We start from the raw sequence: 16,135 nt of genomic DNA on the forward strand, positions 1-16,135 counted from the left end.
TTTGTATTTTGTTTTTGTGTAGACTCAAGAAATAAAGTGTTTCTTAGATTGAAAATTAAAGAGACAAATTCAATAAACATCACTTCGAATTAAGCTTGAATTATGTTTTTCTGAGTAAAATTAACGAATTCAATCTAACGGAACAATCGGTGGTATACAAATGTTACCTTAAAGACCTAAATTATTTTTCTCCTTAGCGGGCGCAATTCATTCCAATATCGCATAACTAAGGGCACGATCCGCACTCTGCAGTATGTTATGATATCAATCTGCTTCTTCCAAATTAGAGCTATAGCTCTGGTGCCGATCTTGCCTTAATGTCGCTTATAATAGATTCTGTCTATAGGTAAGCTAATGTCATTGCACAGTCCCCTCATTGTCCGATCTCCCATAACTGCAACGGCGACTCTCTAGCACCACAGTATACCGCTTCAAACCCCGACCTTTCCCCCTGTACCGAATCCCTGTCTCGCTGCTGAAGGGCTTCCCTTTTATGACAGCCCCCGGGTATGGTCCTCGCAAAGCTGTTTATTAGTAGCTTTAAAAAAGGTTTAAGCTACAGCTGTGGAGCGAGGAAGATAGAGAGCAAATAGTCTGACAGACTCTACATAAGCAAATTGCCAATAAATTATGCTTTCTTCTGAGAGGGCGGAGGAAGAACAAACGCAAGAGAGACGGAGAGAGAGAAGTTATGTGTTAAGAGTGCGCCGATGAAAAAAGGGAAAGGAAGCGAGAATGTGAATCGCAAACCCGGCCTCAGGAAGGTGCACGTTGTCATTACAGTGCTTTGACGGGTTTAAAACGAATTTTTGGATTTCCTTTTTTTACTTACCGCTGCTGATGTTTCCTTTGGTACTGGAGAGGCTGATGCGGACGTAGCGTCTTCTAACCCCTATCAACTGCGCTGGATTGCAACCCACATCTGCGTTTCGAAAAACCGGAATTTAAAAACACTTTCCAGTGCCTAATAAAGGAAAACGAGGTTTCAGCACCTTGGAGAGTATCTTGTTGGACAGGTAAGCACGCTACGTATGCTGGTGGCTTCATTTTGATCTTTAAACATTTTTCGAGGAATACAAGATCTGAAAGAAAAATATAAAACGACAATTAGGGTCTTCTTTTTGTTCCTTATTTCTTTTTTTGCGTCACTATTACACAAAACCTGTGATACGGATTACATTTCACTGTTTTCGATACGAGTAGTCTGTATCCTAAAGTGTGGTTTCGCTTTGTGTGTATCCGAAGGCTGCAGTTAAATTAATTTCAGCAGCAACGACGTGCTTTCAAGTTTATGAACAGCAGCACTATTCCACGTTGGAACATAACTGATGAAACCTCTTAATCTTGATATATTATTTTTAAATAGTAGCTGGTAGAAAATATAAAACAAAACAAACTTTAAAGTTTATTTCGTTTTCGTATTTGGCAGCGTGATGTTGCTTAGCTTGGAATTGCCAAATGAGCGTCGTTTTTCTTGTCTTTAAAGCGTGAGTTTATTTCTTGTCAACGCCATGACTTTTGAAAATAGAAAAGAAAGTGTCCGCCACAAATGTCATTGTGGCGTGGTAGACGTACAGTAGTAGACTTTTCTTCACGGAATGCAGAAAAGGCATTGTAATAACAATCATTTTCAAGAAATCCGTGGTTTATTCCCTTCTAAAAGATTAACACGGGCTGTCACAGTGAGCATTGAGATTTATGTAGCATGGGAGGAGAGCGTTCTCTCTACTCAGATAGCGTTAGTACGGTTTGGTGTGAGGATATCTAACTTCTAATTATGAACAGCCTTTTTCTATTTATGGTATTTTATAGGATAGTCGTTCTTCTCTTTTAACTTGCTGCATTTGGTTTTCTGCCCACAATCGTTTTTCATCCTGCTTAGAAAATCTTGACAAATACTGCAGCAACATTCGCAGACAGTTCGGGAACTTCAGATCTCTAAAAACAAGACGGAATAAAGCTCGGTCTCGCTCACATCACCATGAAACAAGTCTGTAGAAAACTTACAGGGCGCTTCTAAAAATTGGCAGTTGGTTATCTATGAGCCCACCTGTCAGCCCATTATTTGTGTTTCCAAATGCTAAGCCGACGTTCCGTGTATCTCCGTTTCTGCTCTGCCTTTTTTGGATTCAATATATACTGTATCTCTCTGTGAATGGGAAATGTCTAGTGGAACGAGTGCTATTTTATAATCACTGAAAATATAAAAAGGAGTCTTTTGATTTTAATATAGGGGCAGCTATTCATGGATTTTCATTAATGGTAACTTGCAGGACACAGTTGAGGTGTCAATAAGCACATTGCTTGTAAACTGCTTTCTTTCAAATTGATCTTAAGTTTAAGAGTTCATTTTTGTTAACTTTAAACATCTTCATATCTCTGAAGATTTCACTTTTCCAAAATATATTTTTACATTTTTGTCTGTATAACCCCTTTCACTGACATACTTCAGATAAACTATTCTTAGACCCCAATCCTGCATCCAACATTGAATCAGATAAATCAATTGACCTGTCAGGCTTTCTTTTATTTCTTTTGAGAAACCCCTTTGCATCAAAGGTCTGTCTGCCCAAATACAGTAATTTATTTCTTGAAATACCCATAACCATAGGTCCTTTGGTCATATGCAATGGTTTCACTTCTCAAAATATATGTGCACACACCATTGTACTGTATCTACAGTGCCAGTAATGGCAAGTGGTTATGCAGCAGAAGATGTACTGTAGCTACTATACTTTGTAATGTAATTCCTATACTTGTAAGTAGTACCAAACAGTTTAGTTAAAGCTCCCTGAAGTACTCTTAAATCCTCCTACCCCCACGCATACCCCTCTGTTTTGCACTGAACTCTAAATACTGCTACCACTTGTCTTTTGCACTGAACTGAAAATATTGCCACTGCTTAATTTTGCACACAGCTGGTATCTAAATGCTGGCTAAAAATATTGCTGCTACCATGTTCTTGTCTCCAAGAATTATGTCATTTTGTTATGTCATTTTCTATGTCAATGTTGTGTCAAGTGTTAAAGTACAGTATATCATTTGTCATGTCAGAAAAACACACAAGTAAGCATTTCTTTGTACAGTACTTAGGTACATACAGTACTGTATAACAATAAACGTGAACTTGAACCTGAAGTACTGCTCTCTATTACTACAGTATATTATTGAATTTATTGCATATGCATTGTATATGTAATCAATTATCAAGCAATCAAGCACTAGATATCTGAGCTGAAATATTCTCATGATGTTCTTCATCAGAAATCTCATGTACTTTTTCATAATAAACAGCAAAGCTGAAACCACAGGACACAAATGGAAACTACATGAAAATGCATTCAAAACTGAGAATGGGAGGGACTTCTTTTCTCAAAGGGTTGTGGAAGTATGGAACAAGCTACTCAACCATGCTGAAGAAGTGAATACCCTGGTTTTCTTTCATAATACGCTTGCAGAGATCCACAGATCAATTAGCTACTCATTACCAAACATGATTTACTGTATGCCATGTATGATGCATGGGAAAGAGAGCAGTGAAGAGAAGGGCTTTTACAAGTTGCATATAAAGAATAAGCATTTCAGCACTGCCTTTATTGCTCCATGCCAAAGTATTATTAAATGATAATAAACAGATTCCGGGGATTTTTTTTCTTTGTTTTTATTCCATTAAATACAGAGCTTTTAAACTATAAAAGAATTCTCATTCTATTCTAAAGTCAAACAGAAAATAACAGGCATTATGTACATTTATTTACATAGAAGTAATTCACCATTCTAGCACACACATTCAGTTGTGTGTTTTTATATAGCACAATCTCCAGTCACAGGCATAGCTTCAACTTTAGGTATGTCATATGCGTATCATGCAACCTCTGCTGTGAGGCACACTTAGTTTTACAAAAAAGTGGGAGTATATCCCTAATACATTTACAAGGTTAAGGAGGAGAGATATTAAAATGTGCGAGGGTGCAAGCATTTTATGTTAAAAGTATGATAAAAGTAAATGGTATTATGAAAAGTGTTATATATGCCAGTAGCCATATCATTCTGCAACTCACAACTGGCAACCCACTGATGCTAAGCAGGTGTGAGCCTGGTCAGTACCTGGATGAGAGACCTCCTGGGAAAAACTAAGGTTGCTGCTGGAAGAGGTGTTAGTGGGGCAGGCAGGGGACCTCACCCTGTGGTCCATGTGGGTCCTAATGCTCCAGTATAGTGATGGGGACACTATACTGTAAACAGGTGCCGTCCTTCGGATGAGATGTAAAACTGAGGTCCTGACTCTCTGTGGTCATTAAAAATCCCAGGGTGTTTCTCAAAAAGAGTAGGGGTGTAACCCCAATGTCCTGGCCAAATTTTCCATTGGCCCTTACCAATCATGGCCTCCTAATAATCCTCATCTATGAATTGGCTTCATTACTCTGCTCTCCTCCACTGATAGCTGATGTGTGGTGAGCGTTCTGGTGCACTATGGCTGCCGTTGTATCATCCAGGTGGATGCTGCACAGTGGTGGAGGGAGTCCCCATTACCTGTAAAGCGCATTGAGTGGATTGTCCAGAAAAGTGCTATATAAGTGTAAGCAATTATTATTATAAAAATCAGGGTACTGTAAATCTTGGCAAGTACAATAAAAGCATGGGCTATCCATGAAAAAACTTCAGATTTACTATTGAACATTGTAATCTTCTTTTGTAAAAGACTGTTATACATTATTACGTTTGATCCTTCCTCTTTGGAGGTTCTGCAGTGGTATGGGAACTATGTGGGATTCCATGTACTTTTGTATCATTTGAAAGATCTGACATTTTCAGTAACTATGTAATACAGTATTTTGTTTTGGGAATTACATCTTTGATGTTCCTCAAAAGACCACTCCAGGAAATCTGGTTTCCATGACTCATTCAATTACCTTAATTAATACTGTTATACCTAAGATATGCAGGTTAATATTTAATGGATTACCCTATCAAATATCTTATAAAAGACCTGTTTATATAAAATCTTTTAGGTACCCCTTCAATATCATTAATGTTTCTCTGGCAAGACCTGGCTTTGTGAATCTTATAATGACTATTCCCAATAATACCTTTTATCAGTGTGTCTAGCAGCTGTAGTTGCCTATGTAATCATTCCATTCATTTACCAGTATACAGTAACATCTCCAGGTTTTAGATAATAGTGAAATGTGGTGAAGGCCTTTGGACTTGTTTCAGGAGTCTGTGACATATTAGCTTTAAAAAGCTCACCAATGTCTGGTTGTTCATTTGCTTAAGTATTAGTGCAAAGCAAGCTCAAATCATATAACACCTGTGTTTTCAATGGTCAGCATTTGCATAAAATATGCAACACATAATAATTTCCACACTATCATCTCTGTTACTTCAGAACTCTTACTGAACAGAAAAAAGTTCCTCTTTGCTTCAGTATCTTCAGTATATCTTCAGTTCCTCTTTGCTTCAGTATATAAGCCAGCAGCCATATCACCCTGCAACTCACAACTGGCAACCCACTGAAGCTAAGCAGGTGTGAGCCTGGTCAGTACCTAGATGGGAGACCTCCTGGGAAAAACTAAGGTTGCTGCTGGAAGAGGTGTTAGTGGGGCCAGCAGGGGGCGCTCACCCTGTGGTCCACGTGGGTCCTAATGCCCCAGTATAGTGATGGGGACACTATACTGTAAACAGGTGCCGTCCTTCGGATGAGATGTAAAACCGAGGTCCTGACTCTCTGTGGTCATTAAAAATCCCAGGGCGTTTCTCGAAAAGAGTAGGGGTATAACCCCGACGTCCTGGCCAAATTTCCCATTGGCCCTAACCAATCATGGCCTCCTAATCATCCCCATCTATGAATTGGCTTCATTACTCTGCTCTCCTCCCCACTGATAGCTGATGTGTGGTGAGCGTTCTGGCGCACTATGGCTGCCGTCGCATCATCCAGGTGGATGCTGCACATTGGTGGTGGTGGAGGGGAGACCCCATTACCTGTAAAGCGCTTTGAGTGGAGTGTCCAGAAAAGCGCTATATAAGTGTAAGCAATTATTATTATTATTATTATAATTATTATCTACATTTTTCCACATGTTTTTAAGTAATATTAGTGTACTTCCCTTTCTGATTTTTTGGTGCAAAAATGAATATTGTGCCTGAATGGGATCTTTCTTGCCAATCAATATACAGCTCCACATGTCCACGGAAAGCTCCATATTATTTTTAGATTTATGTTTTGTGTGTTATAAATAAACTTGATTATCATATGAATCTAGACATTACCCATTTTACATCATTACCTTATTGTAACTAGGTTTCCCCAGAGCAGAATAAAATTTCCCCTAAACTATCAAAGGTGATCAGATTTCCATCATTTTCCTCCAGATAAATACTGTAACACCCGTGACCTGGTAGTCACCTCTGAGCTGTACTGTTCTGTCAGTGAGAGCTGTATTGCTCCTGCGATTAATGCTGACTCTTCAGGAGGCACTATGTCCTCTCAGTATATAAAGTGGCAAATGGCTTTGGCAGTGGATTTTTCTTTACTCCTGTACTGATGATAGGATCAACCATAAAACAAGCTGATAAAAGTCCATTATTGTTTTTGTTTTAAAATGTTGATACTAGAGATCCATAAGGAACAGCTAAGTTTTATACTGTATGAATCAATATACAAAAGAACCATGTGACTTTTTTAAAGTTAATTTACTTAATATCAATTGAATTACAAAACACATACTGTACCTTAAACCAAATCCTTCACTAAGAATTTAGATTAGGGGCTAATAGTTAATAGTGTGACATAATAGTGATTATAGCCAAGCACTATCGAAGATTAATTGCATGCCTTTAACAAAACATAATCCTGACCATAGCTTGAATCATACTTCTAACCATAGCCCTGTCTCTAGAGTTGTGGTGGACAGTAATGTTTTTATGTTTTAGTAAACTTTTTTTCAAATCACTATTGACATCTCAATTGATTGTATATAGACAGTTATCAGATACCTAAGTGTTTACAATCCACCATCAAACTGTATCTTCTTACAGATCCTCCTTAAAGACCATGAAGTGTTTTAATGAAAAATTACCCTCATGTTAAAATAAATTGAATTGCTTATTTCAACAAAAAGAGTAACCTCATTTTTCATGATGTGACAGTATACCTCTCTGTTGTGATCTTTGAAAAGACTGCTGTGCATTCATGGGCTTCTGTCAATTAAATGTGATTGGCTTGCAAAATCAGCTGACAGACAGATGTCATTGTTTCTGAGTATGATAATACTTTCTGTCAGCCTTTTCTTTAACACATAACCAATAATGGCACTAATACAGCTGCTATTTCTAAGAAAAATATTTTTTAAATATGAACTTACTAAAATTAATTATCTGAAGGGAACATGAATACATAATAAAACCTGTTTTCTACCTTTCAACAGTTAGGAATAACATCCAAATAATCTATTTAGTTTTTTGCCAATAACTTTCAAACAGCTGAATGAAGAAGTTTTACCTTACAAGAGCATATACCATTGGTGTAAAACTGTAAACACAAAAAACAGCAAGCAAGAAAATAAACTAAAATGGAAACTGAACTTCCTGACAATTCATTGATTTTTGTAGTTTGCACATTCTTCAGTGAAGGAAAGAAGATACAGTGATTGTTTTTAATTAGGTTATTTGGTACTTGTTTTTTTCTGCACAATACTGCCCCAAGGCAAACTCAGACCCTGCAGTTGGCAACTGAAAGAAAAATATGAAAGCAAGGTTAACAAGCTTATAAAGATTAATTAATAAATTTACAAAGCAGATAAATGATGAATAATCTGGGCCTTTACAATAGTGAGCTGGGATTACATGTTACAGGATCTGCAAGGTTAATATAATTGATTAATATAGCACCTGACTAAAAACGGTATACAGTAGAAAGTCCATGTAATTTCACTAAGTCCAACACACCACGTCAATGTATGTGAATCAATTAAATTATACAGTTACTGGTACTTTACAGGCATTTCTTTTGTATGAAATAGTGATACCAATGACCCTCTGAAGTTCAGACGTATCATTGTTCACATGACATGACTGTAATGTACTGGTTTATCATTAGGGGCAAGGCTGTCTTGGCAATCATGATGAGAGACCTTAGAAACTGGTGTTATTCCTCTACCTGAAGGATAAATAAATGGAGTTTCAGCTGGGGGCTGTCAGTGCTTTTTCTAGTTTCCTCTTTGGATTTACAAAATGTATACTTCGGGAGACAGGGGACCATTGCTCAATTAGGACAAAATGTTGATACTTGTGTTGTGGAGATAAGAAGAAACAATACATGCATATTAAGCCTTCCAAAAACTATTACAGCAAGTGAAATGCAAAACAAAGCTGTCTCTGTACTACATACTATACTGTATCTGTGAATTAGCCCTGAAATAGCAGATTGGCATTAGCAAAGGTAATCTATACAAATGAAGATGAAGAGGCTTAAAATCTTCTCAGACGAAACACCTCTTAGCAGAATGCCCACCTCAGAAGTCTAGCATGAATCCCACTTAATCTGGGAATATAATGAGACTGTTGGGCCACAATCTAACACTGACATGGTGTCTCTCAAACTAACTGTCACGCCCTCTGCAGCCAGAGGGCGCTCCTTCTCTGTCCTGTCTCTCATTTCCGGTTCTTTGCTGTCCTTCCGGTGTTTCTCTCTCTCTGGGACTATATATTTCCGGGTCTTTCAGTCTGCCTGGGCTCAGCATTGAGGTTCAGGTGTCCTGAGACCCGCTTAGCACCAGGTCGCCCCATGTCCGCTGCCTGAGGGCATAGGTTTCTATATGGCATTTCCTGAACAGCTGAGCCCAGGCTAACCCCCGTCTTGCGGCTACGCATAGGGTCTTTTCGCTCTCCTGTCATTCCACGGTTCGTCCCTTCCAACATCTGTGACACTAACATTGCGGACATGGCTGGAATAGGGCATGGGTGACAGACTTTCAGACTTGCAGTACATAGGTATTTCTTAAGAATTATGTTGAGACATGGACCTTGTGATCTCTTGCAACTGTTTTGCATTGAGCAATACATTTGCCTGTAATGAGTATTCAGTGCTGATAGTGAGATACAAAACATACAATCACTGATATGGTACATGAGCCAACAAGCATCAGATGATTAAATGTGAGAAAATATGTTATGCAGCTACAGTATATACAGTAATTTGCAAAAGTATTCCAAACATGTCCGAATTTTACTTAACTCCAAATGACGTACGGTGTATACACATTTTCAAAGTAAATATTTGAATAAATTTTATTTTCTTTGCAGTTTGTGCTGGCATTTCAATTTTTCTGTTTGTTCAGTTTGAACCAGTTATGATTACAAATAACAAAAATGTGTCTACATTGTTAAAAATTCAACAGAATGGACAGGAGTAAACCAAGGAGTAAATACATAAGGTTCTGTACTCCTGTTTTCATTTGAGTTCCTGTAGCGCTTCCTTTTGCACTTTTACATTTATATCACATGGTCTCCAAAAGTGATAGAATGCATGTCCTGTACCTGTTCCTTGTTACAGTATATGTCAAGTACTATCATGATCAAAGTTTCATCACTTAACATCTAAACTGAACATAGTGACACAAATAGACCTCCAGCGAATGAATGTTTTCATTCTACATTCTGCTTCATTTGCTCTACATGTCAAATATACATCCCATCCTTACTTTCATTTTCCATATTCTGGGGCATCTGCAACTGTGCTCTGAAGTGGAAGTCAGCTCAACTTGAATGGTACGAAGGAGAGAACTACTCAGGATATTCAACTACTAGCAACAAAAGTTGCATGATTTCTCATGTGCAGGCTTGTGATTTCTCAGATTAATATCTGCAACAAAACAGAAGGGAAAATTTTACTTTACAAAAGCTGAACATCTGGAACTCTATTCTTGATTTTGGAATCCAAGTCACTCACTTGCACTACATGTTACAATTGAATGTAGATAGAATAAATTATTACTGGCCAGGGGGGTTTAGAAATCCCATGCTTGTCAGTAACAAAGGGAAAATGGCTTTGCGACAGTCTGCGGAGAAGCCAGCTATCTGTATCTCATGTGAGATACAGTGGAAAGAAAAAGGCTGGCACGGCAGAATGCCAAATCTTCAGTGAAACTGTTCAACTAAGTCTACTGTACCAACCAAAATGAGGGAGCCACGGCTATTGGGAGAGCACATGAGTGCAGGAAAGAAAACTGCCTTGGACTGGATCGATTGGAAAAAGAGGCCAGTAGAGAAGGGTCTAGTATTGGATACAAAAGCTTGGATCTGCTATGCAGGGTGAAGACTAAAGAGGCAGTGCTGCAGGAGGAAGTACGGAGGAGCAGCACTGCAGGACATATGATCAAGACTGGAAATGAACAGCAACACAAGATGAGAGCAGAAGGAACAGGGCTGCAGGACAAAGACATGAGAAGCAGCACTGTATGGTGAATACTTCAGTGGAATTTCATGGCAAGCAGTGCAGGCTGATGACCGACAAGGAGTCCTGGAGCTCTGGACAACTGATTCTTTCCCTGAGGAATTTAGATATTTCAACAAAGGTGGGGGCCAGCAGAGGAAAGTCCAGAAAACCAGGGCAGAATCGACTGTATAGTATAGGCTGCTTCAGTAAAGTGAGATGAGGGCAGTAGGTGAGGAGCCCTAGGGTTTAGGATAACAGACACTGCCCCTGACAGAAGTCGGGAAATTGACGAAGGTGGTAGCCAGCGGAGAAGAGTCCGAGGTCCCAGGGTGGATGAGTTGCCTGAATTTAGCCAGTGAGGAGAGTGTGGAAGGACAGTACTGCCTGGAACTAAGTAGGAAAAGGATAATGATGAAGCACAGTCAGAGAGTTGCATAGGCATTATAAAGGAAAAAGGAAATGAAATGCGAATGGGTAATTAAACAAGATCAATTAAAAGGGGATCCAGTCAGAGCGGTAAGCCTGGAAAACCATGAGTCCTCGTGAAAATGCTCTGGTTTCCCAGGCAACTGAAAGAAGCCGAAGGACAGCTGTCATAAACCTACTAACCCCATCACTGTTAACTCCTTTCATTCTTCCCCTTTCACCTTTGCTTTGGAAAGTTGAGGCATTGTTTGGTCAAAGGTTAGCATTCAACTGTCATATAAATAGAGTGAAATGTGATGTAGTTAAGTGATCCTCAATTCAGCAGGATTTATGTTTTTTTAAATCATCATCTGTTGTTGACCTAGAATAAGTATAATCCAATCCAGTTTAATCAATAAAAATTCCAACTGGGTAACCCTGAGCTCATTTGGAACAAAAAATGCTATGCTGTTAACTAGAGTTGGAAACCCCTGTCATAGTTCAATGGTGGATGAGAAAAAGTTACTGTACATTCAGATTTTTAGCTTGATATTTTTTTATGGAATACTGATTGAGCTGCTTCTTGGTGCTTACAGATCTGGCAAAAAGAGTGTGCCGAAAAAAAAAACATGCAGTAAACAGTGAAATCTAAATATACCAGGCATACTGCTAAACAAGCAACATTGTTTTGAAGTCATTTATAGCATGGATTTCATCATGCAACAGTGTAAATGCTTTCACATCGAAACAGCAAGATACTTTATTTTTGATCAAGATAAGTAGCATGCTATAATGGCAGAAACATTTTTTGCAAGATGCTGACATAAGACTCCTACTAAAAGTGCATTACAGCAGTCTGTTCTGAATTAAGTGAAAGCACAAATGAGTAACAACAGTGGTTGTAAATTGAAGTTCTTGCTTGGAAAGTTACCTGAGATGATAACAGATTAAAATTCAGAATCTGTGGACCTTGAAAGTCATTTCTGACAAAAGCAGACCATCACATCACAAAGTTCAAAAACATACCATCACATCTTTACGTAGTTAAATTGTCAAACTTTATTAGATTATTATTCTTTTGTCATGATGCTATCACAGGATTTTTGTATTTTAAAAGACATCAAATTGACCTTTGTTTAGTCAAAAATTGTCTTTTTTTTATTTAAAGAAAATTCAGAAAAAAATAATAAAATACTGATAGTTTATTAACCCAATCCCAGAACTATAGGAAACTGCATTGCAGACATAGAAATAAGGAATGGCATTGCACTTCTTGTGCTTTCCATAAATAATTTGTAACAAAGGGCAGGTAGGAGGTATGGATCCTGGGCAGGACTCAGGAGAGAGAGCACCAGTCCAAATCACTAAGCAAAAACGTATACCAGGAAGCAAGCAAGAAGGTCGGGAAACGAGAAAGACAACCAGAGAGCAACAATCCAAAACCCAAGACAAAGTCGAAAACGAAGTGCAGGCTAAAAGATCAAAACCGAACGTAAACTAGTAACGATATAACGCGCACTTGGGAGCTCTAGGATAATCCGCAATAGTGAGTGAGAAGTGAGGAAAAAGGGGAACTAGAATAGTAACGAGAGTAAACGGTGATAGGTGTATTACTTGCGACGTGAGTGTTTGTTAAACACGGCGCGCATGGGAATGCGAGACAGGACAGAGACGTATGTGGAATGCGTAACAGAATTATCATTTTTACATGATGCAATTAAATAGGGAAACTATTTTATAATCAACAAAATATCAGTTTATAAATTACTTTTCCAAACATATTATTGCGATACTTACAAAATATAAGTGTATATAAATAAAGTTTATTTATAATATAAATAAATACACTTACAAAATGTATATTTAAATATAAATATAATATAACAAATGTAAAATATGTGTTTACATTTTACCTTTATGAAGAACCATGGATTGCAAAACCCAAATTTAAAAATAATATTAAAAAATAGTCATACACTGATATTTCCGGAGTGAGTGGAGGACACAGACTTTAACTCCATTGGAGAGAATGAGACAGGATAGATTTTATTTATTTCTTCAGGATTTTGTCCCTGGCACCAGAATTAAAAGACCTGTCGCTCATGGAAAGTAACAAGAATCTTTAATCTCTGCATTGAAAACAGGACTCCTTGAGATGATTTACCCTAAAATATTATTTGCTTATGTTGATGACTAGTGTTAGTGTTCTTGTTACAATGGTATGTCCTTCAGTTCAGTGTGCCTGAACCTGGCGGTTTTATGATGCTTGTCAGATGATTAAATCCAGGCCTAGGCTTGCTGAGGTTCAGATAACTGATAATATCACGTTAAAGCATAGTGCAGCTACTGGAAATCCTAATGGGACAAAAGGTTCAACAATTCTGAGAAAAAGCCTAAAGTAGTCATCACTTGTACATTGCAACAGGCTAAGTTGTACTGTATATCCTTTTGTTAGAAAAGCAAGATAGCAAAGGTACTGTATACTAGTACACAAAGGGGAGACTCTACAGTATGTAACATAACTCTGCATTACTTTAGGGCTTAGCTTTATCTGCCAGCTGTAATCTAATCATTCCGAAAGTATGGCATCTGTGAGTGCTGTCACCCATATGTCACTTAAGTAAGAGCAAATTGCCCATCTTTATTACTAAAGATGCCTGAGTGAATAAAACCAGGTGTTTTAACAAGTCTTACATTTCTAGGAAGAACAGGTAAATATCTGTGCTGCTATTTTATCTAATAGAAGTTTACACACTCTATCACAGCGAATCACAAGGAAATTCTTATAACAAAGTAAACCTGTCTTGTGTTCTTAGTGAACAGTGAGAAAGAAAAAAAAACACAATTGTTATGTATACTGTTTACATAGCCATGAAAAAAAAAATGGAAATGCATGGAGAAATACAGTAATTTGCTCATGTCATTTTTTTAATGAGAATTAAGGTGGCAATTATGAGGCATTGATGTGCCTAGTATTACCTAACATTTCTGCTCTATGATCAAATGGTGAGACAACACTAAGGGAACCTTATTACATTGGTGACACTCTTCAGTACTGCTTTATGTAACTGGACCTACTCAGGGGTCTTTACAGGACATTAGTCATTCTTACCTATAATACATTTATTTTTTCAAGTTTGTGGTTCAGTATTAGAATCAGTAATACATCATGCACTATAAATCTGTTTTTAATATTTCATTTAAACTTAAAACAATAAGTGTATGCTTGGAAACAATATAACAACAGCAAACAATATTAGCTTGGAAATTATGAAAATACCCACCCTGCAGTACTTCGAAGAGATAGGCAAGCTAACAGACCTGATTACTCTAACATCTGGGAATGTAACAGCTTTATTGAAGGAGACAAGTAGAGCTACTGTTGTTACTTCAGATGAAGTTGTTCATTTTGTATTTTGCAGTTGTCTAGCATAATTGTATTTCAATGAGAGAATGTCAAAGAAAACTACCAGCTGCTGTGAAAGGGAAGTAACTGTGTGATAGCAGTACAGGAATTCATTTTAATATGCTGGGAGATGGTGAAAATGTTTTGCAAAAAAAAAGACATCAAGCATGTTATAGATTTAGTAACTATTCACACAGAAAAGCAACTAATTGTTTCTCCTGATTTTATAAAGGCAGTGACAGGTAGAAAAAAACAATGGTTTGTGATAGGTTGTCAAAGATAAAAGGAATATATGGATTCTTTAAAAGTGCACATCAACAGAACTAATATATGAAATGGAATGACATGTAAACAATATATTGAGATCCATTGTAACTATAGGACATGTTGCTGCTGCTCTAGAATTAACAGTTTATAGTTTCTCTGACTAATGCCTACTGAAATAATTTTATGTCTTATAAGATAAGAAAGGCATGTTAAATGCGTTAAATGGAGCCTTTAAAGCAACTCAATGAAAGAGAGAAGGGTATTATAAAGTTATAGGCTTATGTAATTGTCACGGATGTCAGAAGGGATGAACCGTGGAATGGCAGGAGAGCAAAAAAAGACCCTATGCGTAGTGGCAGGACAGGGGTTAGCCCGGGCTCAGCTGTTCAGGAAATGGTGTATAGAAACCTATGCCCTAAGGCCAGGGACAGGATGAGCAACCTGGTGCTAAGCGGGTCTCAGGACACCTAAACCTCAATGCTGAGCGAGGAGCAGAGCAGATGCAGGAAGTAAATAGGCTACACAACAAGACACACCAGAAAGACATGAATAATCACAAGGAACTAGGAACAGGCCAGAAGTAGGGCGCCCTCTAGGTGTACTGGGCGTGACAGTACCCCCCCTTCCCCCTTCAAGGGCGGCTCCTGATGCCCAAAAAAGAGCTGCACAGCACTGGGGGGAGGAAAAACCTCTTTTAACTAAAAGGAAACCTCCGGGAGTCCACGACTGAGAGCTACCCCCTCCTCTTGGGTAAAAAACCTTTATTGAGTAGAGGAAGGGGGGCCTGGACTGGGCTCCGGAGGAGCAAGACAAAAAACCAGGCCGAACATGTAAAAAGTCACGAACAACAAAAATAAATCCTGACAGAACAGGGGAACAAACAACACATAAGGTTATGGAAGCCCAGACCAGACTGCATGGGAACCTGGGACAGAGAGACTAGAGGGCGTGGGAGCCCTGGACAGACAAAACACATAAAAAAAGTCACACACAACAAAAATAAAGCCTGAAGGAACAGGGAGACAAACCACACATAAAGGCATGGAAGCCCAGACCAGAGGGCATGGGAGCCTGGAGCTAGGGAGACCAGGGGGCGTGGGAGCCCGTAGCCAGGGAGACCAGGGGGCGTGGGAGCCCGGAACACGGAAGCAGCAGTGGGCGTGGGAGCCCGGAACACGGAAGCAGCAGTGGGCGTGGGAGCCCGGAACACGGAAGCAGCAGGGGAGTGGGAGCCCAGGACAGAGACAGCAGTGGCGTGGGAGCCTGGGACAGAGGCAAAACACACAACAAATATAAAACCTGACAGAGCAGGGGAACAAACAACACGTGAAAGAAATAAGCCACAACAGATAGGGAGAGCAGGGGGCATGGAAGCCCAGAACCAGGAGTAAAGAGAAAATAAAAATTACAAAAGCCAGGAAACAAAAATAAAAAAAAGCCACTCTCGGGGTCTAGAGTAGGCTCAGCACTCTGTCACGGATGTCGGAAGGGACAAACCGTGGAACGGCAGGAGAGTGAAAACAGACCCTATGCGTAGTGGCGGTACGGGGGTTAGCCTGGGCTCAGCTGTTCAGGAAATGCCGTATAGAAACCTATGCCCTCAGGCCACAGACAGGAGGAGC

At 38.9% G+C, this 16,135-nt stretch overlaps 1 protein-coding gene across 3 annotated transcripts in view; it reads left to right on the forward strand.

Annotated features, from left to right (window-relative positions):
* Window positions 1-446: 446 nt before the first annotated feature.
* tmem121aa (transmembrane protein 121Aa) overlaps window positions 447-16,135 on the forward strand; it is a 170,249-nt gene continuing 154,560 nt past the window's right edge. For all 3 annotated transcript variants that reach the window (XM_088648858.1, XM_088648857.1, XM_088648860.1), the window contains exon 1: window positions 447-1,016. The gene's annotated coding sequence lies outside the window, so the exon portion shown is untranslated. The remainder of the gene's footprint in view (window positions 1,017-16,135) is intronic.

This window comes from Lepisosteus platostomus, chromosome 10 (genome assembly GCF_059453375.1).
Source record: "Lepisosteus platostomus isolate fLepPlt1 chromosome 10, fLepPlt1.hap1, whole genome shotgun sequence".
Classification (NCBI taxonomy): domain Eukaryota; kingdom Metazoa; phylum Chordata; class Actinopteri; order Semionotiformes; family Lepisosteidae; genus Lepisosteus; species Lepisosteus platostomus.